This window comes from Mus musculus, chromosome 2 (genome assembly GCF_000001635.26).
Source record: "Mus musculus strain C57BL/6J chromosome 2, GRCm38.p6 C57BL/6J".
NCBI classification, from domain to species: Eukaryota; Metazoa; Chordata; class Mammalia; order Rodentia; family Muridae; genus Mus; species Mus musculus.
This window is the reverse complement of record NC_000068.7, coordinates 75,360,027-75,381,513: the sequence shown is the minus strand read 5'-3', so window position 1 is coordinate 75,381,513 and position 21,487 is coordinate 75,360,027. Positions and strand designations below refer to the sequence as shown.

The 21,487-nt window shown below is 41.5% G+C and overlaps 3 long non-coding RNA genes across 5 annotated transcripts in view; 1 reads left to right on the top strand and 2 right to left on the bottom strand.

Annotated features, from left to right (window-relative positions):
* Positions 1–21,487, top strand: part of Gm39857 — a 102,085-nt gene that overhangs the window by 14,593 nt on the left and 66,005 nt on the right. The window contains exon 4 of one of the 3 annotated variants that reach the window (XR_866461.1): positions 9,575–9,923. The exons of 1 other annotated variant lie outside the window; for it this stretch is intronic. This is a non-coding gene — a long non-coding RNA (predicted gene, 39857). Of the gene's footprint in view, positions 1–9,329; positions 9,924–21,487 lie in introns of those variants that run through there. One more of the 3 variants, XR_866460.1, reaches the window with a different exon arrangement.
* On the bottom strand, positions 168–4,978 carry Gm39856. The gene is made up of 3 exons (XR_866458.3): positions 4,889–4,978; positions 1,500–1,620; positions 168–378 (listed from the first exon to the last, which is right to left on the bottom strand). It is a non-coding gene; the product is annotated as a predicted gene, 39856 (long non-coding RNA).
* On the bottom strand, positions 16,386–21,442 carry Gm32927. The gene is made up of 3 exons (XR_374687.3): positions 21,320–21,442; positions 17,479–17,618; positions 16,386–16,668 (listed from the first exon to the last, which is right to left on the bottom strand). It is a non-coding gene; the product is annotated as a predicted gene, 32927 (long non-coding RNA).

Here is a 21,487-nt window from a genome sequence, read left to right as displayed (position 1 = left end):
TGGTAACTCATGGGCCAGAAGTGGCCTTGCCATGTTCGAAATGATGAATATCTAGAAACAAATTGTATTTTTTTTAAAAAAAAGTTCTAAACAAAACAAAACTCAACTTACTACCATTTTCACAGTAGTTTAATTTCCAGAAAATTTAGTAGTTATTGGAAATGCGCAACACATAAGTTGTGGTGATGTGTAGAACAGAGGCAGGTCAGAAGCTAAGATGCCATCAGTATGCCTTTTGTTGTTATGCTCACTTGATGAAATTCCAGGGCACATCCTCATTGATGTGGAGGCAAGTCTTCATTAAACAGAGCCCCCTCATGGTTGGCAGATGTCTGGCATCACTGTCTCCAGTTGACTGCATGTCACACTTCTCTCATTCTTGGTGATGGCAACAATAAAAATGCATCTCATTTTAAAGTTTCTTAAAACCCCCAACAATGGCTCTTTGATGTGACCCAAGTTTACCACTCCTGTTTGCCCCAAAGGTTCTGACTCACATCACATGTGCTTGCTAATGGTTGTTTATTGTTTCATTAGACACAAGAGCGGTAGAACCAGTGTAGGAGTCCAACATCAGAGTAGAGGGTACAAAATGTGCTTTATGTACGGAGTGGGACATTTTCACTCACAAGGAGGAGAGAGTTACGCTGTTTGCAGGAAGACAGATGCAACAGGAAACCTTTGTAATAATTTAGTCTAGTCAGGTTCAGGATGGCAGAATGAAGGTTTTCTCTCATGTGTCATTCCTAAATTTCGTAGCCATGAATAAAAGCATATGTGCATATGTGACATGAAATATAGGCTCAAGGCTGGGAAGAGGAGGAGAGGGAGGTAGAGAAAGCTACAGGCAGTGGGCACTGGTGACTTGTATCAAAGTGTCACTATGTAACACAACGCTGTGTTCAATGAAATTCAATGAACAATACTGTGTTCAACGAAACGTTTTTTTTTTGTTTTGTTTTGTTTTGTTTTTTTAACTCTCCCCATTTAAAATTTCCAGGATGTTTCCTAAGCATTTCCTCCACTGAGACCCATCCACAGATGCTCAGGGCTTCTCTGAGGCCTGTTGGTCAGGCCTTTCTGTTGCTTAGCTGGCAAAAGTATTAGAGACTAAACTCACAGCTAAAATGGTTGACAAAAAATCCCAAAGTTTTGGACTCAACAAAATGGCCTCCTCAGGACTTCATCAGACTGAGTGTGATAGGCAGTTGGTGTGCCTGCCTCAGTGGATAGTGAACTGTGTAGGAATCTTCGGGTCATATGCTTGTCTTAGGAGTGCTACCTAAACCTCCCACACTGAGATCCAGCTAATACTGACTCCTGCTGAGCCTCCTCCTCTGCTGCTCTGCTTAATGGTTTGAGCTATTTTATTATCCTGTTGGAAAAGTAACTCGACGTATACCAGTGACAAGAGTATATGTACATCTCACTGGTGAAAACAAACCAGAGATTCCAAACCACAGAAAGGGGAGCAGAAGTCTGGGGTTACAGTGGCTCACCGTAAGGAGAGGGAGCAGGTGGTCTTGGTAATAGGTCCATAAGATGAAAGCAGTCAGAACTCCCAGGACAAGTGTGACATCTGTCACTTGAATATATTCCAACCCCGAAAAGGGTGACCACCTTGAGAATAAAAGAATAAATGAAGAAAAAAGCCTATTCAATAAATTCTGAATATGTGGACTAAACAATAAAGCCTAGAGGAGAGTAATCCCTAGGCAAAATGCTGCCAGGACTTCGGGTGTCAGGAGTGCGGAACCACAGATGAGAGGGCTCAATTAGTCTCTAAGTCCCTGTGGTTCTAAGCATATTGGTGCTAAATACAGAGTTTAGACAGACCTATGCAGGAAGTGATGTCAGGACTGGAGGAAGTGAAGAAGAAGTTAAATAACTAATGCCAGTGAGAGAGTAATCACTAACTTGTCTCAGGTGTTTAATACCTTTAAATCATGCTTCAAAATTGAATTTATCTCTTATAATTAATTGGCAACTATATGCACATTGACTATTATATATAATACATGTACATATATAAGAATACAACTTATATACATCTATGAGAGTATAGCTGATATCCTTATAAAGCAGTTTGGAACAGAGACCAAACAACCTTATTTTATTAAAGCGTCTCACTCTTTCTTGCCTCCTGAGATGCTGTTGTTGCTAAGACTTAATGGCATCCTCTAGACAGCAGCATTAGGAATGCAGGACTAGTCTGAAGCAGCTCAGACCAGTTTCCAGAGCACTGACCTTGAGAATTCAGCCATATTCTAGTACTGACACTACTCCCCATTTGTTCACGGCCACGTTGCGGGACAGCTGGGCCACCTCTGTGTCTAGTCTAGCTGTCAGCATGATGGGGACTTACAGCATCCTTTCGATGGTCTATGCTTCCCTCAGTAAGGGAAGTCCTTTATCAGTTCTCTAGCAGGTGCTATGGTAACAAGACCATATTAAGGAAGAAAGGTTTAAGTTATGAGCTGTCTAAAAGTAGAAATGAAACACATGCCCATATTGGCACATTTCTTTCTGGTTCCTAATTCTGGCTGCCCTGGATCCTTCAACTACAGGATTTGTTCTTAGGTGGGACCAGGGCACCAGAAATTTTAAAAACTCCCTGGAGGACTCTAGACTTCTATTAAGGCTGAACTCCACAGTTGGATTATGGATCAAGCTAGGGAAGTGGTTAGGCTGCTGCTTCGGTGCCTCAGCTCCTCAGCTTCTGTGACATGTCAGAGTGGGATACAGTCTAAGCACTGTGAAGCTTACTGCCCATCTGCCACCACCTCATCGTCATCCACTGGCTCTGTCACAGCATCAGCACCTTCTCCTTTTCAACTTTGCATTTAACAGCTGAGATCTAGACATTTTAGAATCGTTTTTAGATTTTACCCTGGACTGATTTTTTTTTTCAAACCGTGTTCACTTTTGAGCTATCCAGATAAGGATTTTAGAAATCAATTCCTCACTCTCCAGAATGTCCTTTTCCTTTTATGAGTAAGGCTTCCTTCAAGCAGATGCGTGAATCTGTTGTTATCTGACAAAAACCATTCCCCAAGCCCTAGCTTTCATTTACTGTAATAAAAACTTAGTACACATATTCATTTCATTCACAGACACCCCCACCCCCTCCCTGTTAGGCACGTAGCCATGTTGACCAAGTGCTTTCTGAAGTTTCATACCTTCAGCTTCTCTCTCACAGACAGAACTGTCCCGTGGTCAATGTCACTGCAGCAGACTTCGACCCATGACTCAAAGGGAAAGAAGCAAATGATTTTCTAGCATTGGCTGACTGAAGTTATTGAAAAATCAATCCAAGAGCAGAAATAATTGTTGTGTATTTTCATTCAGATAAGCGATGTTAGTAAATTATGATTTTTTCCAATATAGCATCACTTATATGAATACATGTAAAAGATATATACGCATCTTTCTACCTATTCATCTATTTATCTATCTTATTTAACCATCCATAATTTATCCATATAAACTTGTCTGACTCTGCTTATTTGAGGAGAAACTAGACACAGTATAACAAAGACTTTTTTTCAAAGAAAATTGAAAAAAGATACGTTGATAATGAACATCTTGCAGAGAATGAAGGGCTCATAGACCAGTTCTTCTGGGTGTTGCTTTTATTTTCACTATGCCTTCAAAAGAGGCTGGAGAATTCAATCTTCAGTAGAGATGGGAAATTGAGCCCTATTTTTCATAGAATTATTCTTTACTTTTGTGTCTTCTGTGGTTGAGAGTGAACCGTCTTATCAGCTGGGCCAATAAGATCATTAATGGAAAACAGTGCTGTGCACCAGTGGCTCTTTACTCCTTGATCAATAGTTATTTACTTCTAAGGGGTCACAGCTTGGTTAATATAGCTGAATAATTTTATTGATAGATAACATAACAATGAAAAATAAAGTTTAAAATGGAAGACGAATGAACACAGCACTTTCTCCAGGCATGAATATTATTATTTGAAAACCGTAATAGCCGCTGCAATGTTGAAAGGGCAGACAACAAAAGCACTGAATAATTGTTCTAGGACCATAATCAGACTTCCATTATTGACCTCTGTTAATATTCCACTGTAACTGTCTGCTAAATTGGTTCCTTGGGGCTTGAAATATACAGTGATGTTATGAGTTCCTATCGTAAATTGCCACACAGTAAAGTAGCAAGTCTCTGAAATAGTGTTGGCCCTAGTTTGATCAATACTCAATTCAAAGCAGTGCAATGGGCAACTGTTTCCATAGAAACATTGATGTCACAGAGGTTGAACAGCGGCTGTTACAACAAATCATTTCCTTTGAGCAGTTGTAATTGACTATATGTACAGTTTGCTGTCACTTGAGACCATTTACATCAAGCAAGTAACAGAACCACATTAGTTATTCTAGGAGTAAGAGGGTTAGCTCTTCCCTTTGTGACCTTACAAATACCTAGGAGGATGTCGCCATAGAAACCGGCAGAATAACTGATGAACATGGGGGTCCAATGCTACCTGGATGCAGTAGCCTTTTGGGAGCTGAAAGGTAGTCTGAAGTTTCCCATTGCTACGTTAACACAGGCACCTGCTACCCATAGTAGTGGCCTGACTGCTTTCTCTCAGACAACACCAGGATGCAGACATCTTAATTCCATTTGCACTTCATTTCCTGCTCCTTGCCTTTAAGTTTCCACAGGCGTCTGGCTGCTAAGGCTGCACATGTGCACATTTGGTAAACTCTCAACTGCTCTCTAGCTTGGCTCTGGAGAAGCGCTCCCCTGTCTGCAATAGAGATTTTGGAAGAGGAACCTTTGACAAAGCCTTATATGTTTAACTTTTATTTAAATAGTTCCCAGGCTTGAAGGACAAGAAGGAAGGCGGAAATAAAATAAAAACTGATCTTACCTTTATTGTGCTCCCCAGGCTAAAATGAGCACCCGAACTGAGTTTCCCCCATCTCGGATTCCCCATGTTACGTCACCACCTGGTCATAGTTTTCCTTGGAGGTCCATAAGCCAGTGGAATGTTTTGGAATATTCCGTATACACCTGGGAAATGGAGAAGTGTTTGTGTCCTTTGACATTGATGCATTATCAAATTTCACATCAAATTTCACATCAAACCAAAGACTTTAGGCTAGTGAGAGTATTTCCAGACCAGTACAGAGTAAATGCACCCAGACAGAACACTTAGATTCCTGCTAGTCTCGTGCTTGAAATAGCAGTGAAATAGGACTGAGAAGCTGGGATGGCGGAACATTGTGTTTGTAATTATGACGGGGATTGAGGGAGGCAACTGGGTGTGTCAGGATCTAAGCAAGTAGTTGCAGCCACAATCCAAGAGATCAGCCTTTACAAGCCAGGGAGCGGGTACATTCCTTGATTCATGGTGATTGCAGGTATGATTAACAACGGTGGCATCTTGGCATCTCTGGGAGAGAGATTAAAAAATACGGTCACCCATGAAAGGAACCAAGCTCAAATCCTTACTGGAGTGTTCGATTGTCAAGGGTTTTCCAGCCCAGACCCATGAAGATCAGCCTATAGATTTTTAACCAGTCTGCCCAATTCCCCTGGGTGAATCCTCAAAGGTAATAAAATTGAATTGCAATCAGTATTCTTTGATAGTAGTCTGCCTCCGACTGTTACTCACCTTGAACTAGAGAACAACCATTTATAAGATAGTTTAGAGACACAAATCCTGTAAATTACTCTGCTTGGCCTTAAAAGAATGTTTGACTTGAAGCATAGAAATGCCTGTAAATCCTGCAGGAATAATTTATAAGGCAATACAGAGAGCTGTGATTTTTTTCCTGGCTAAAATGGGTAAAGAAAGACGGTTTGAAACGAAAAGGCTGTTTCCTAACCCCCCCAGCCCCTGGCTGAGGTCAACGAACTCTTCCAGGGCTGACACACAGGAAATTTAGTCATGGCACCTGGATGTCCTGAGAGAGAAAGGAAACAGCTGCCCTTTGTACGTATGCCCTTTCCTGAAGCAACTCTTTTCTCAGAGGTAGCCATCGTCCCTCGGAAAACATGGCTAGGCCATAGAGGAGCCATGACTGAGTACCGAGAAGGATCTGTCAATCAGGAGTCAGTCGACAAGCAACCTCTCACAAAGACATCCTAGGAAGAACATCTGGGGGGAAGGGGGGAGGGTGTGAGTGTGTGTGTGTGTGTGTGTGTGTGTGTGTGTGTGTAGGGGGAGTCTATGAAAAGCACTGTGCACCATAGCTAGTCATTTCCAATCTCATAGAGAAACGTTTGCATTAGTCTTGATTTATGAAAAGATTCATTCATTAGCATACAGTCTTAGAGTGACTCACTTTAACTTTATTTAGCAAGTTCAGAGGTGAATAAATAGAAAAATAGAGTAACAAAATAGAATAACGAGGAGGGGGGACTCGGAAGGCATTAGTAGTAACTCTGACATCTTTGCTTCCAAGATTCATGTCTGTGCTTGAGTTGATTCATCTTCAATGGAGGTATCTCCTGTCACTTTCCTCTGATTTATGTAAAATGGGGGTATCTCCTCCCACTTTCCTCTGATTTAGCTGTGCTGCTTTGCAGATAGTTAAGGGATACAAATATTTCAAGAGGGTCCCAGCATCTAAAATTATAGATTCAGTATCTTATTCAACTTATATCGGAGCCTGGGAGAAGATAGGAAAGCACCCATAGCTGCTTTGGCTTCTTTTTTTCCATAATATTAAAAGAGTTCTAGAAAAGAAATGGGTTATCTCAAGAATGCTTCCTCAAACCACATTAGGTAGTTTCTTCATGAATGGTTTAGTTTTTTATGATTTGTGAAACTCAAAGGAAAAACAAATTTATCTTTAAAAAAATTGCTAAATAAATTTGCTGTTAGACGCTCTGGGTCTGAAGATCCTTCATTGGAAGCTGATCGGCTAACTCTCAACAAGGCAATGCCTCCTTCCGCATTGTTATCACGATCAAGTGAAATAGAGCTGCGCAGAGGCTAAGATTCTGTTAACCCAAGTGTCTGAGCATAAGTAAGTATTTCTTCGGTGGTTGTGGATCTTTCCTGTCAGGACTATTATCCTAAACATCAGTTTGTGTTTTGTATGGCTGCAAAAGATAGGGAGTGAGTGGAGTCTCTAGAGAGCTCATATTTCTTTGTTGACTAAATCGCTGAACATTTTTTTCCTTTTTCTTTTCTTTTTTTTTTTTTTGACAGTTTTTCTCTCCGTTGGAAACAGTTTATTTGAATAAAACCTGATGCAAGAGTGCACACTACTGAAAGTTTGTGCACAGACAACAGACAGATGTTGGCGTCAGTTACTGTTAGGCACAGTTGCATGCTCCTGAGAGAGTCAAGGGTCTAACCTGTGGCTTTTTGGTAGTAGTGAGGCAGAGTGAGAGTGATGAATGTAGTTAAAAGACGGCGCAGTGGTAACTTAAGTTTTCTATGTCAGTGTCCATGGTTCCTCAGAACTAGCTCAGTGAGTCCCCAGCCTCCCAGTGACTTATTTGCCTCTTCCCTGGAAAAACCCTCATTGTCTCCACGGCAGCCAGTGCTCGCTTTGTCTCCTGTGTTTGCTTAGAAATAAATAAGGCTGGGCTCCAGTGTTCCGGTTGCTGGCCCTTCTGCCTTCTGCCAGCCTTCTTCCTCTTGATTCTGCCTCTGAAACTAAAGCCCTTCTCCTTCCTCTTTCCCTTTTCATTTTTTGGTTGGGTTTTAGTTCTTTGAGACAGGGTCTCTCTCATTCTGTAGTCCAGGCTGGCATGGAGCACGTGATCCTTCCACCTCCACCTACCAAATACTAGGACTGCATCCTGGCTTCACACCTACCACATCCCCCATTTTTGTTTTGTTTTGTTTGTTTGGTTTTGGTCTCTCTAGATCTTAAAAGTCAAGCCAGGACCATGTACAGGCAAGTGGTACAATATTGTACCACTGAGCTACACTTTCAGGGTTCCACTCCTGTTTTTATAACTCCATGCCTGTATTTGTTGAATCACTATTCAAAAGTGTCAAGATCTAGAAACTACATAGGTGTCCATCAACAGATAAATAGGTAAAGAAAATGTGGTATTGATGCACAGTGGAATTAAAAATTAAGGAAATCCAGACACTTTGTTAAAAAAAAAAAACTGTTAGAAACATTCTGGATTGGAAGGCATCATGTTAAATGAATTAAGCCTGTCCACAGAGAGAACCACACAGCAAGATCTTATTTCCAACTAGATTCTAGAAATTCCAACTCAGAGAGACTGGGACAAAGTGGGAAGGAACAACTGGGCAGATGTTGGCCTAAAGACATAAAGGTTCCTCAGTGGAAGTCAGCTCAAAAGATATATTTGACAAAGTTTAATGGCAGCTTGTAACAATGTGTCACGTAATTGCTAAACAAATGCCTGAGAGCGAGAGCTGTTGTCATCAGATAGCTCAGAAGGTAGCAGCATCAGGAAGGGAGCCAGAGGGGTTAAAGAGCACTTCCCAGACATCCCTGGCAACACCACCTCTCTACCTAAGCACACTGAAGCTCTCCCCAGATTCCAGAGCCTTACGTAGACTGCCCAGATCAAGCCTTCTTCCTGCAATATCACCAGGTCTTCATCAACAAGGCTGCTATATTCTTCAGGAAAACAATTGATTTTCTGGGCAAAGTAAATGTGAACCTGACAAAAGCATCCAATCCCACCATCCAGGTTTCCAGTTCCCTTTGTACTATCTGCAAATTCACCAGGGTAGATGCTAAATTCTCAGGAGAGAGACTGAGGCTGTGCCATCCTCCTCCTCTTTGGGTAGTTAATCCCACGAAACTCAGCTACCAGAGGCTTACCCTGGAGAGTCAGACAGGCAGTTCCTAGACAAGGGTGTATTTCCAGGCCAAAAATACAGATTTCAAGGACATTGTCTGTATCTGAACAAGCTGAATATATAAATAATATTATTATGTGCCTAATACCATTGCTGCACAAAGCATCTATAAACTGACTACATGTCGTAAGCCACTCTATATACTAGTGCTAATGAACAATATTGTTTAAAATGTATTAAGTTAGCAGACATATGAACCTAATAATAAACCTATGTACAACTTTGGGCAGGGTCCCTGAAATCACAGTTAGTGTGACCCATTCATTTGATCTGTGATGTTTTGCCATCAGTTCAGGTGACATAAAGCCCAGATAGCCATGTTAAAGGGAAAGGTTAATGTCTTCTTGGAAGCTGAATTTAGAATTTTGCCATACCTTCTAGTTAACTAGTTAACTGAAGGTAACCTAAAGCTTGCTGGGTGGCAGAGGGTGTGGGATAGCGATACGTTTAAGGGTTTTTAATCACTCTTGCTTCCATTCTCGTCTATATACTTACAATGCAGATTCCTAAATGATGAAAACACACCTGCTTGGGACAGGAAGCAAGTTTTTGCAAATTGAGATTTATCATGCCAAGTTTTGTTTTGTGCACGGGCTCTATCGAAGCAAAGCTCGTAATCATGATTGTATAGCAATCCATCCTTCGTGAAACTAACTGGAAGTGAAGAATGACCTGACAATTTGATTTAAGCAGAAACATGAGTTTGCAGCCCAGCCCTGAGAATGAGATGTTCCTCTCTCCCTCCAGACCTGTCTGCTGCATCTCTCTGGAAGCAGCGTGGTAATCTTCCTAGGGTAAAATGAACCTTCTCGGACCCTACGTCAGCTTTGTGGCCCTGTGATAAGAACAAGAAGAAACAGTAAAGGAAACGCACCGTTTCGGCTGAATCAGATTTCAGATCAGGAGACTCAAGGTCATAAAAAGAAGGACGCTGCAAGAAGGGCGGAAGGGGATCTCTCCCACCCCTGAACTTCGCTACACCTACTTCTATGGTGATTTCTAATTCAGTATGAGCTTAGGTGGGAGACCTATCTTTGAGGTTTCATGTGTTGGATTGGCTATGACCTTAACCTAATATTTCTACAGGAGGATAGGAGCAAATATGCTCTGGTATATATATATAATATATGATATGTTATATCATATATAATATACACTATGTATAATAACTTCTATGTGATAAGCACTATTTTAATATTTTGTCTCGGTTGACTCAATCCTTAAAACAGCGTTGCACAGTAGGTGCATTTTCACTTCCTACTTACAAAAGAGAAGCAGTTTAGTCAACTGCTTGCAGCTTACCAGGGGTAAGAGTTGGGGACGAGTTCTCAAATTCCGAAGCCTGACTTCGGAGCTGAAGCGACTCCTAGGAACCATTTTGACTCTGGGGAAGTTGATTAACCTTTATGTCCAATTCCTTTGTTTTTAAAGGGCCATAACAGCACTTCCTGCCTCCCTAGCTCTGAGAAGTGCTCAGAGATTAATGGCAGTGCGTGTCCATTCCAGCCTTGTGGGTCTCCCCCTGAATGCAGCAAGCTTCCTTTGAAGTCGATAAAAGGCTGATGTGTGTGTGTGTGTGAAGGGAAGCAGAGTTCTTGGCCAGGGAGGAGATGTGTAGATACTGAGGAAACAGGTATAAATCACTTTTATTTTCTTGGAAAATGATCTATATAAGCATCAAGTAGTACCAACTGTTTGGAATTTTGTATTTGAAGATACATTCTCCCAAATGTGAATTTCTCCTTTGGAAGTCACGAGCTGTGTAACGTTCCCCCAGCGGGAACTTTTATATTCCTAGTGCTTGCCCCCCAGGTAACCCAAAAGGTCTCTGTGTAAAACCAGGCCTTAGCCATCTTTGTTTCAATGGGTTCATTTTCTCTCCATTTCCACGTACTATTTTACTTGTCCTTGGTCCTTAGTATACAGTAGGTGCTCAATAAAACTTGACTCAGAAAGTGGAAGCTGAGAAATTAGATTTTGTTTAAGTATTTATTGATTGCTTACATTCTTAATGAGGAAGGCTACCTGGAAAAGTTAAAAGTTTTTTGAGGGGTTGGGCAAGGGATTCCACAAGAACATTTTAAAAACACAAAAGAGAGGATGGAAGGAATCAAGGCTGAAGGCTAGGGGCTAGGAAGCGTCTATTAACTGGGAAATGGTAAAAGCCTAAAGATTGTCTTTCAGAGGCATGGTTGCCATATTTCTTCACAAGTTAAGTTAGACAAAATTTTACTAGAGTGTAGGGGGAGGTGGAGAGAAGAAGAGGTAGGTAGTCCTCTTTTGGGATGGGTAACATGTCAGATTTTCTAACTGTAACACAGAGTAGCAAGGATGTGTTCGCCACGTACAGAGGTCAAGGAGCACTCTGGAGCACTATCTATGGTTGGGCTCGTAGACATGGTCTGTATCACAGGAAATTGTCCCTGCTAACGCTGCTTCCAAGGGGTGCACACCAGGCCTGTTTTTCTGGTGTTAAACCACCCAGTGTGTCAAGCAATCCAGACATGAGCAGGGTTGGGCTGACTTTCTGACTGCTGTTGTTTTTAATTTACTTTAATATTCCTGGGGCAGAGGAGTACAAGAATCTCTGTAGAAGGCAGTGCTATGCCCAACTCCCATGGACCCAAACTTAACACTCAAGAATATTTTATTGCTGGAATTCATCATTTCTGGAATGAATTAATTTGGTCCTTCCGTTTCCTTGTTTTTTTTCTCAGGAGGACAAAATGAACAGAGTGATCTCAAGTTGGAATGACCATGGAGACGAGCGATTTCAATTTCGTTCTCTAACCAGTCAATTAGTGAATCACTTATCTCATACCTGTTCTACTAAAGTCATCAGACCACAATTAAATGCAGACTTTAAAGAATAATGTAAGAGTCACTATGCCTAAGGAATATAGGCAGGGTTACTATCAGAAATATTAATCAATAATATAATTTATTGTTTTTAAAAAATAAAGAAAAAAGTGAGTCTTATGAGGCAGAAAATCACTTGACAAAAATTAACGTTCAATCTTAACTCAAATCTCTGATTATATCAGGTGTATCACGAATATTTTATAGTTAGGTGTGAGTGTCATGTTCATCAAAGTGTGAGATTAAAAATTGAATGCAGTCAGTGTCCTCATGGGTATTTTCTTTTTCTGAAACCTGAAAAAATTGAAGCAAAAATAGTGTGACTCAAAACGAAGGTAAAAGGTCACAAGAATGATGCTGTGTGAGACACAAACACACACCCTGAAGACCCACTAACTGGGGCAAAAAAAATATTGATCATAAAACCTAGAGGTAAACTAGCGGACTAGAATGGAAATCTGCAAGTAGTCATCAAAATTTAGAATGTCATGGAGCCAAAGTAGAAGGATGGTTTGCTGAAACCCAGGGAGAAGCGTGAGACCCTTGGTTCTCATCTCATAGCAGATACAGGATTCTGTGAGAGAGCAGAAGCAGGGAGTGCCAGAAGAAAACACATATTCACAATCACGTCCATCAGGTCTGTGTGATGGAGATAGGATGCATTCAGACTGCTAGAAGCAGGGACCGATGCCCCCAGCATCCTCCTCTGTTCTGTGTCCTCTCTTCCTGCTGCATGTCAATACCAATCTCTCCTATGGACCCGTTTTTTCTTGAGCTGGAGCCTTAGGGTCAGCAGCTCTCTGGTGCCCTTTGCCTTCGGTCTCTGTCAGAGAAGCACTGAGCATCAAGCACTCATTCATCTCTAGACAGAAAGGGTGCAGGCAGCTGACTAACTTGACTAACATGCTGGGTCACATGCTACCCTGCACGGGTAGGCCCCAGGCATGATGCAGATTGCATTCTATGCCTGGTCTTTTACCTACACTAAGCACAAGTGTCTGTTACAACCCGGCCATGGCTTCCTGCATTACGAGGAGCACTTGCCAGAGATGTGCACTGTTCTATGCCGACAAAGATTAGATTCCATGGCTTTGAGCCTCTGCCCTAAGTTTAATTTAACTTTTAGAAAGCTCCTCCCTTGCAAATAACAAGAAACTGGGCCACACTAGAACCTAAATAAAGTCTATGCTATTTTTAAATGTCCTTAGAGACTTTGGGGTACAGGGGAACTTTTATCTTCTCACTCAAATGGATACTCCTCTACCTCAGCCTCAAAACATTGTCAACTGACTGACAATGAACACTCTGAGGCCCTTTTATTTTATCTAAAGTAACATTTATATAACATATTGGAAACCACAAAGGCAAAGAATATGTTCATTTTAAAATTTCGTCTCCCAGATGCCTATTATAATCTTGAACTTAATGAACACTGGTCACTCACTACTGCCTGGGTGTGATTACTCTCTATTTCCCAAGAACAATACGTAACCAAGTCTTTCAGCAGATGCACTCCCTCAGTGACAAAATGTGCAAGTTGCAGGTTTGAGCAAGACCTGCTTCTAGCTGCAGAGAGGAGAGAGGCCCACAGCCTTCTTACTTTGGGGTCTTAACAAATCTGAAAGTCAACGAGTCCCAAGTGAAGCTACAGATCCAGTCTTGAAATGAATGCTTGCTGCAGAGAGAGGGGACCTAAGTGAAGCCGGTGCAAGAGACAGAGAGGAAAGGAACACCCGTGTGCTTGCTCCTCTGTCCTGTAGGGATCCTGATGGCCAACGAGGACCTTTGGTGCTTTCTCCTACAGTTATGGTTGGTTAAACAAATAAAATCTAAGTGTGGGAGCATTTTAAAGCTGTCTTAATAGCAACAAAGTGACCTTCCAACTCAGATGACAGTCAGGTGTAAAGACTAAGTTAAGGCTAGTAGTCAGGGATTCTGGGAAGTCTGAAAGCCTCTTGAGGGAAAGGTATTTCTTATGCTTCATCTACACATTTATGTATGTTCTAAAAGTACTTGCAAAGGGATGAATTCTATCTAGTTATGGAAGTAGCAAGTTCTCTCTCTCTCTCTCTCTCTCTCTCTCTCTCTCTCTGTGTGTGTGTGTGTGTGTGTGTGTGTGTGTGCATGAAAGGATATTCAAGATGGAGGAACTCTGCATTTATGGCATGGTGAAAAATCTGAAGAGTCTGTCAACTTTGGTTAAGCCCGTGCCTGGCTGAAGCCCTCAAACCAGCTTTGCGTGAACCACTGCAGCAAGGCGGGTTTTGGGCCTCTCCCTCTGACTTTGAAGACTGGGACTGCTCCAGGCCAGAGATGTCAGTGTATATAGTTAACTGTTATGGATCTTACAATAAAAATTTGTTGAAGGTCATTAAACACTCATCTCTCTATGTTTATTACTTTAGTCTTTTATTTGTTGGTAGACATGGATCGTTTGATGTCAATTACCACCACACTTGGCATTTTATGCAGTAAAGGTCCTTATGGTTCTTGATGGGTAAATAAACAAGCCAGTGCAAAGCCTCGGTGGCAGGGGTCTGTGGTTTTCTGTCAGCTTAGGAGCACAGGGACAGGGCCTTCTGCAGCTGTCTCCCGAGAGTGTCGCCTGGCGCAGGGCTCCGTGGCCATGACCCCCACTCTCTTCACCAGCTGCATTCTTGAAAATACTTCAGTGACCTTGGCAATGCTGAGGGGAGTCCAGCAGAGCTATGTTTTTTTCTTTCCATTAAAAAAAAAACTGTCTAAAATGGATGCTACTTCTTCAGCATGAACCTCGGAGAGAAATGTACCCTCTTGTTAGGCTAGCAGTCATTTCTCATTTAAGGATTATGGTAGGGTATTCTATTTTGATAAGTCATTTAATGGAGACTGAGCCTTTTTGTATCAAACCCAAATGAAGATGGTTTTCCTCAGCATCTCACTACACACATGATTAGATGTTTTCTCATCACCATGGAAACCTAAGCCAATATGCAATTTGCTCCCTTGTGATGTACACATTAAGTCTGTGTTAAATGTTCTGCCTTCATGATATGATACCCTTTTAACAACCCTGTAGGCTAATGCAGTGCCCATTGCACAGAGGGGAAGAGTGAGGTAATGACTTGCTCAAAGTCATACAACTCATTTGAAGCAGAACTGGACTCTAAGTCAAATCACTCAAACTTCCTAGATATACCCTTGGTTACTTTTCTGAACAGCTTGAGTGTTGTGATTCCCATGCCCCATGCATCAACTGCTTGCTTAGGAAACAATATTAAAATGAATATAAGACCCAGGAAGCTTTCAAAGGGCAACAAAACATGCTCACCACGGACCATACTTCATTCCTGACTTAGTGTGATATGGGATATTGCAGAACTGTAGTCCATCACCAGGTCATCATTATGAAAGATTTGGTATCCTTGCCTTGTTCATAATGAAGGGTATTGATAGGAGAAATTTTGGTTTTTAGAAAGTACAGCTAGATATCAGCAAACAACGCATGATAGCGAGATGCTGATTCTCCTAATGCTATGAAGCCGGAAAGGGGGAGGGTTAGGTCACTTCTGCATCCTAACTTAGAGGCAAGTGTCAAGAGCTGAGCATGGGGGAGTGGGGGGTCTGCCCACGTTACAGTGAGCACTTGTTTCCTTCCATTTGTTATGCTTGCACCCCCATTTGACAAGTGGTAGTTACTCTTTGGATACTCAGTCATGTAGCAGTCATGACGCAATAAGGTGAATCATTAGTATTTGCTTCAAAAGAAAAGGCCCAGAAACCAATTGTACATACTCACTCATTAGATTTATGAGCTACCTACTCGCTAAGTGGATGGTAATCTATGTTCTCAAATAAGTAGACAATTTTGAAACAGCACATACCAGTCAAATCATAGATATTTTTAAAAGAGAAAAACGACCATGGCCACAGAAACTCTTACAAAACCTTAGGGCCAAGATGTGGGGGTTTACTCAGGAATACCCCAGTACACAGTTGGTGTCTTCCTGTTTGATTTAATTGAGGCTTTCAGGAAGCAATGGGTGATCCAATCGTGTGTGCCCACCCATCTTCAGGCCCGAGATCTCTCCCCTGCAGACAATGACTTGTTTGTGTCCTTGTTACCCTTTTCTGCAGCACTCTCGGGACTTAGAGAAGATTGAATTTGGAGAGTCATGAGGTGCCGAGCCACAGCCTAGCATGTTATTTACAGGCGCGTTTGGCATATTTATTAGAACTGGCCATTTTGTGAAAACATTTTGCCTCTAACATTAAGTATAAAATGTTATTTGTCAACAGGTGATGAATTAATCATCGTATTTAAATTCCCTTTGTGCATTTAGGCATATTAACATGTCTAATGCATTTCGATTTGAAGTATAAATCTTTTGGTGCAATATTCAATTACTCAACACAATTAAACCTTTTCTATCTACATACAAAGCTCATATCACTATTCAATAATTCTTTTCTTTTCTAAAATAGTAAATGAAAATATAATGTAACATTTGCCATACAGGCTCCTACACAAGCACACACACACACACAGACACACACACACACAGACACAGACACAGACACAGACACACACACACACAGACACAGACACAGACACAGACACACACACACACAGACACACACACACACACTATTCTATGACTGACTGAAGTCAAAGCTTTTATAATATCAGCTATAATAATATATAGGTGATACTATAAAGTATTTCTTTCAACTAAGTGAACCAATGAATTTTATTGGGGGGTTACTTACAGGAATATGGGCAAGGGTTTCTCACAGGAGTAGAAATAACTCAGACAGCTATATCACCAAAGCCAAACCACAGCATGGGTGACAACTCACAAAGCTGGGGACCTGGAGCCCACTGCACAGCCTGCTGGCAACTCAACAGGTGAGAGAGTGTCCTTTCCAAGTGACTCAGTTGGTTTAAACCTCTTCTAAGCAGCTAGGCTGGATTCTGTTTCTTCCAGACAGTTGGTTTGATCCTATAAAATAATTTCAATACTAAAGAGTTATCTACTGTATCAATGACTGTATACTGAGAGATATCTTTGCAGGGCCATTGGGAATGCTCTGCTGGTAAAATACTTGCTGCTGAATTTGGTCCCCAGCCTAAAAAGCCAATTTGTGTGTGTGTGTGTGTGTGTTTGTGTGTGTGTGTGTGTGTGTGTGTGTGTGTGTGTGTGTGCAAGCCAGAGGGGGGCATCAGATTCCCTGGAGCTGGAGGTATGGGTTGTGAGCCACCTGATGTGGGTGCTTCAGGAAGTATTCTTCATTGTGGAACCATTTCTCTAGCTCCAGTTTAAGATCTTTTTTCTTCTAATTTTATTTACATCCTAACTGCAGTTTCCCCTCCCTCCTCTTCTCCTAGTCCTTCTCTGTGCGCCATCCACTCCTCCTCCATTTCTCTTCAGAAAAGGGATCGCCTTAGTGGATCTCAACCAATCATGGCAAATCAAGCTGCAGTAAGACTAGGCATTTCCTCTTCTATTAAGACTAGACAGAGCAATCCAGTAGGGAGAAAGGGTCCCAAAGGCAGGCAACAGAGTCAGAGACCGCTCTGGCTCCCACTGTTAAGGAGTCCCACAAGAAGAGCAAGCTTCACAACTGTAACACATGCGAGGAGGGCATGGGTCAGACTCCCTTCAGACTTCCTGCAGACTCTCTGTAAGCTCCCATGTGCTCCTGTTTGACATCTTAACAGCAAATTCTAACTAAAATGTGTGCTTTATAACTGAATGCCTGTAGCATTGCTTTCTTCTTGAATATCTGCATTCAGGCAGCGACATGCTCACCTCCATCATCTCCACATCTGGATCCAGGCAGTGACATGTTCACTTCCATCATCTCCACATCTGCATCCAGGCAGTGTATCAGCAGAGCCTTGCTCCTCCTTATCTCCTCTCAAGACATTACTTCGTCCACTGAAGACACTCTGCATATTTAATAACAGAGGATCATACACTGGCATATTGTTGTCACTTATAACCCTTTGCTGTGTGGCATATAGATCACATAGATGAAAAATCTCAACACAGAAAGCAAAAGCAAAATACATTTTTTAGAGATGAACTGTTTAAGTCAAACAGATAACAGACTTGTGTCTTTTCAGACTTGTGGAAGGTACTATTTCCTGCTCATCATTTCCTACTGTGTCCTATTTGCCTTTTTTTTTTTTTTTAGCTCTACAGCAGTGACAACAGCAGCCAATAAGTATAATAACACACCTGCCATGTTGGACACATTATAATGTTTATTGCCACCTTTGTTCCCCATAGACTCTAATGGTCACAGTCACTGCCATTTTACACATGGAGAGACTGATGCTTGGATACTATCTGTTTATTAAGTAATAAATTCTGTAAGGAAGACAAACTAAGCACATGCCATTCTGACTATGAGAAGTGACAAAACCTGAATAAAATGTGGGCATCAGTTGTTTGAAGATGAAAGTTCACAGGTAAGTTAGCTGAGAAAGAAAATCGGAATTTGAAGTATCACAACTTGTGGGGTTGTTTTTCCTTTGGCATGGATGCACTTCCACCTCAAATTCAGAAAAAGGCTGTGCGCTATAAGGAGGGCCTCAGCAGAAACCCTGTACATGTGGGTATAAACCAGAGAGAACTCTGAACACACAGGGACTGTGTAGGGCGATCGCCCATTTCTCATTTTAAAACACCTTTTTTCTACTCCTTGACCCCTACTCCTCCAGTAATTTTCTAGTCGAAGGGTAGGCATGAAAGCCAAATGTTCAGAGAGGTAAACATTCCCCTAACATACAGAACTGTGGTCCTAGACTTTGCCTGTAAAGGAAATTTCCTGTTCTACACTGAAGACAACTAAAGTCCAGCCTGCTTTTCTAGAGGACAGAGATATGTCCTTAGGAACGCCCAGGGCAAGGACTGACAGAGTAATCAAGTAGAAAAGGCACTTTGGAAGGTAACACCTTTAGAACATTTATAACCTTCAGGGCTCTCTTTGGGCTGTGCATGCATGGGTCAAGGCTCAATAGGCATATAGGATACTGAATGAAGCACACAGTCCAAGTCCCAGATCAGTCACTAGGTGATGCGTATATGGGATGGCTCAAAATATCACCGAAAAGTCTCCCTAAACTAAAGCGACAGCATAACTTGTGAAAGAAGAAATTTAGTTAATAAAAGATCCACGTAGACTGAAGGAGCAATTTAGAACTTACAGCCAGAACTAAACCTGGTTGACTTGCCTGGCAAATAAAAATACCAACATCTAGCATAAAATTTAACAAGTCCCAGAGCTTAATAGTTGAATAATAGAACTGTTCGGGGGGAGGGGAGGAGCATTTAATCTTGTTTGACATTCAAAGAATCACTGGGGTGGGGTCGACAGGGGGAAGCCTCAACTGACCTGTAAGATAATAATATGACTAAAATGTATTTTAGAATTAAAAATTACAGGGACTGAATTAAAAACTGTGGATGGGGAAGACTGTCAAAATGAAGACAATGGATTAAAAAGTCGGTGAGCTTGAAGACAGGCCAATAGAAATAATTCAAACTCAACTATGTGTGGTGATTGTGCGGGGAGGGTGTATGGGAACAAAGATATGCAGAAGGTCCTCTAGTTCATTTGCAGCATCTAAAGCAGGAGTTCTCAACCCCTTTTGGAGTGTGTTGAATGATGTTTTCACAGGGTAACCTAAGACCATTGGACAACACAAATATTTACATTATGATTCATAATAGTGCCAACATTTACAGTTATGGAGTAACAACAAAAATCATTTTATGGTTGGGGGTCACCACAACATGAGGAACTGTATTAAAGGGTCACAGCATTCGGAAGGTTGAGAACCATTGTCTAAAAAGTTTAGAAGTCACAACTTCTGTTCTAATAAGATGAAAAAAAAACTAGGAAAGATAGAAATTGATGACACTCATTTGTCTCCCTCTGCCCTGCTCTCTGAACTGTGGTCCTGGGACTAAGCATTACCTTGAAATCTAGAGAGATATCCTGAAAGATATCCTGAAAGATATACCCAAGGTCCATTTGTGTCTCTATCAGGTGGAATCATACAAATAATATCCTTCAAAGAGAAAATGGAACAGAGGCTTTCTGAAGTAAAAAAGAGGACATGGACTTGGAAAAGTCTCAAAAGTCCCTCAGACAGAAGAAAGAAGGCACGTTAGAAACTCGAGGTAAGAGGAAAAGGAAAAGAAGAATGTCAGAAAAGCAAGGAACAAAAATAAGGAATCCTTCATCTTTAATCTATAACTAATCTAGAAGTTATGTAAACATACCTGCTTACATAAATAATAACGATGCATTGGAAACCATAGCATATGGAGGAGTAAAGTGAATGACAGCAATGTCACAAAAAATGGGAAAGAATGAAGTGTTGTAAGAGAGATACACTGCATATAAAGGGCGTCTTTAATATTTGTGTTATCAGTGTCTCAGGTGAAGAAGAGGAAAATGTATGTTACTAAAATGTTCTTTGAAGAAGAAATAACGACTTAAAACTTCCTAAATTTGACAACAGATAAAAATCTACAATCAGGATGAAAAATAAAAATTAATGTATAGATATGTCACAGTCAAGCCATGAAGGACTAAGAAAAATCTTTGAAGCAGCTGGAGGAAAGCCGTACATTACTTGTGAGAAACAGTGACTGGAATGACTGGGTGTTTCTCATCAGAAACAGCAATGAGTTCGTCTATGCTGCTGCTGCTGCTGCTGCTGCTGCTACTGTTGCTTTGTGGGTTATGAGAATCAACTTCTTCCAGCATCGACTGAAGACCAAACAACCCTCCAGAGACTTCCAGGCCTTTGGTGAGAGATAGTGTCTACTGAGACCTCAAGCTGCATGAACTTAGAATTGAGAGGTTCTTTGCCTCTCTGGTATGAGACAGCCATGGCCATTATTGGACTACTTTGACTCTATCATATAAACCAACCTAACGAATCCCCTTAGTATATAGTCATTCTGGTGATTCTGTCTCGCTAATATACCCTAGCTTCTGTCTAGGTCCACTTACCCACCTTCTCTTATCTGGAGTGCTATAGAACTGCACCATCTGTTACCTAGCCCTATCTAGGGCTCTCCCTCTATAGTCCGCCAGACATGCCTTTCTAAAGCAGGTTTGGGCCCGCCCCTGCATCTGGGATAAAGTTCTTTATACCAGGCATCAGACCCCTTGTGACCTGGTTTGTATAGACTTCTCCAGCAACACCCCTCCTGTTTGCACAATATGCCCTGTTCTTAGTGAACAACATCAACCCTTTCAGTGACAAGGCTCACATGGGGGCTCCATCCATAGTTTAAGAATTGAGGGAAATGGGATGATCTTATGAGATCAAGCACTCAAGCACTCAGTTTGTGGATCTCCGGGTAGATAGGATCAGAACTGAATTGAATTATAGACTGAATACTGTTGGGGAAAATCTTCACATTCAGGTAAAATGGAGTGAAATGTTTTTTTTTTTTTTAGTGTTAGTTACATAAAACAACAACAACATTAACAATAACAATGACAACAGCAACATATGGCCCCTTTTACCTTCTAAAGCTTCTAGGTGGGATGTTTAATGTTAGCTACATAAAACAACAACAACAACAACAACAACAACAACAACAACAAATGGGCCCCTGTTACCTTCTAAGGCTTCTAGGAGGGATGCTGAGCTCCTGTCCTGGGGTTCAGTGCAGCCTGCATGCGCTGCACCACGGCTCTCCAGGCGGGACACTGTCATTGTCTGTGATCTCATTTATCAGTCTTTGGGTTGCCTTAGAACAGGGCTTTTATTTCGCCTCATATTTCCTG